This window comes from Mastomys coucha, unplaced genomic scaffold (genome assembly GCF_008632895.1).
Source record: "Mastomys coucha isolate ucsf_1 unplaced genomic scaffold, UCSF_Mcou_1 pScaffold21, whole genome shotgun sequence".
Lineage (NCBI taxonomy): Eukaryota > Metazoa > Chordata > Mammalia > Rodentia > Muridae > Mastomys > Mastomys coucha.
Genome location: NW_022196904.1, coordinates 109,999,460 through 110,001,079, shown reverse-complemented (window position 1 = coordinate 110,001,079; position 1,620 = coordinate 109,999,460).

The window sequence follows — 1,620 nt, the reverse complement described above, 5'->3', positions numbered from 1 at the left end:
GGTTTTTTCGAGACAGGGTTTCTCTGTGTAGCCCCAGCAGTCCTGGAACTCACTCTGTAGACCAGGCTGCCCTCGGACTCAGAAATCCGCCTGCCTCTGCCTCCCAAGTGCTGGGATTAAAGGCACGTGCCACCACCGCCAGGCAGTCTTATTTTAATTTTAATGGCACTTGCCAAACACATTTATAGCCTTTCTTATCTTTTGTTTGTTTTTGTTTTTTTGAGATGGTTTCTCTGTGTAGCCCTGGCTGTCCTATAACTCACTCTGTAGACCAGGCTGGCCTTGAACACAGAAATCCACCTGCCTCTGCCTCCCAGGTGCCGGGATTAAAGGCACGTGCCACCACTGCCCGATGCAAATAAAGTTTCTTTCATAGAATTTTTTGGGCTTGTTTTGGTTTTTGGTGGGAGTTGGCATGTTTCTCTTTCTCTAAACTTGTCTAGTTCTTGAATGTAAGAACTTATTGTTGAGGTCAGTTACTTTCATTTGTTTTAAAGATTTGTTTGTTGTTTGTAACTTTGGCTGTCTTAGAATTCAATTTGTAGACCAGGCTGGGCTCAAAATTTGTAGACTCAGAGATTTGCCTGTCTATCCTGTGTGCTAGGATTAAAGGTGTGCATGCCACTATGCCCAGTTAAAGATTTATTTTGCCGGGCGGTGGTGGCGCACGCCTTTAATCCCAGCACTTGGGAGGCAGAGGCAGGCGGATTTCTGAGTTCGAGGCCAGCCTGGTCTACAGAGTGAGTTCCAGGACAGCCAGAGCTATACAGAGAAACCCTGTCTCGAAAAAAACCAAAAAAAAAAAAAAAAGATTTATTTTACATATGAGTGTTGTTCACATGCAGTGTCCAGGGGACAGAAATGGGCACTAAATCCCCTAAAACTTGTTACCCATTGCAGTGTGCCATCATGTGGGTGCTTGTATGTGGATGCACCTGGGTCCGCTGCAAGAGCAACAAATGCTCTGACCATCTCTCTAGACCCTTGGAGGTCAGTTTTTTATTTAAATTTTGTGTATGAGTGTTTGCCTGCATATGTCTGTACCTCTGGTGCCCAAAAAGATCACAAGATGGTGTCCTCCCTAGACTAGAACTGGATAACATGGCTGTGAGCCCCCATGTGGTTGCAAGGAAGTGAGCCCTGGGTCTCTGAAGAACAGCTGGTGCTTGTAATGGCTGAGCTATCTCTTCAGTCTGTGGTCAGGTGTTTTGTTTGGCTTTTTGAGATAGGGTTTCTCTGTGTAGCCCTGGCTGTCTTGGAACTCACTCTGTAGACCAGGCTGTCCTCCCAAGTGCTAAGACTAAAGGTATATGGTACCACCGCTTTGTGTGTGTGTGTGTGTGTGTGTGTGTGTGTGTTAATAATTGATATACTGTGATTTGATTGATTCAGAGCCACCAGTCTCAAAGATATTGCACATTTGGAAAGGTTTCTCTGTTGGGCTTTGTGGCTGGTGCATATGAGGAAACTAGTGATTCTGGATGTGTTGTTGAATAAAAAGGATAGCTTTTACTTGACAGATCTGAAAAAAAAGAAAAATTTTTTTTCAAGACTGTTTCTGTATAGCCCTGGCTGTCCTGGAACTCACTCTGTAGACCAGGCTGGCCTTGAACTCAGAAA